The 604-nt window shown below is 57.6% G+C and overlaps 1 protein-coding gene across 1 annotated transcript in view; it reads left to right on the forward strand.

Annotated features, from left to right (window-relative positions):
• The first annotated feature begins 310 nt into the window (after positions 1–310).
• Tmem150c (transmembrane protein 150C) overlaps positions 311–604 on the forward strand; it is a 96,555-nt gene continuing 96,261 nt past the window's right edge. The window contains exon 1 of the mRNA XM_008846870.3: positions 311–481. The gene's annotated coding sequence lies outside the window, so the exon portion shown is untranslated. The remainder of the gene's footprint in view (positions 482–604) is intronic.

A 604-nucleotide genomic window follows, 5' to 3' on the forward strand; every position in this document is an offset into this window, starting at 1 on the left:
AAAATGGCACTGGCCCATGCTGTGGCTAGGAGTCAGTGACTGTGGTGCCACTGTGAAGTTGGGGTCTGGGATGGGGGAAGCTATTAAAATGCTGGTGACTACAGTTTTATGACGATTGGGTCAAGACACAGAGATAAAGAAAGAGCAAGCTGGTTGTGGGAGGGCAGCCTTGGAGCCCTCTTCATTGCCAGGGTCAGAAGTTGGCCCTATGCTTGTTCAGTAAGATGAAAGAAAACCACGGGAGGGCACCGAGTGGCGGAGAACTGCATTCGGCTGGTGGACATGAAAATGAATTTTAGCTGCTATGAGCAAAACCCTAGGTGTGTGGACAGAAGGGAGCCACCAAGGTTACAACAGGTCAGGAATAAATAACCAGCAGGCGGAGGATCCAGGTTCCCTCCTGCCTTTTGTTAAGAGAGGAGCGTCCACAAAGGCTTCGGAAGCAGGCGGCTGGACCGTCCACACCCGGCTACAGCCTCCGGTGACTAGGAGGGACCCGGGAGGGGAGGCACCAGCCCGAGCCCACGGGCTGCTGCCGTCCGCGGGAGGCCACGCAGCGGGGACCCCAGAATAAGTCGGGGCGGGCCACGGTGCGGCGGGAGGG

Source organism: Nannospalax galili, unplaced genomic scaffold (assembly GCF_000622305.1).
Source record: "Nannospalax galili isolate Female #2095 unplaced genomic scaffold, S.galili_v1.0 scaffold763, whole genome shotgun sequence".
NCBI classification, from domain to species: domain Eukaryota; kingdom Metazoa; phylum Chordata; class Mammalia; order Rodentia; family Spalacidae; genus Nannospalax; species Nannospalax galili.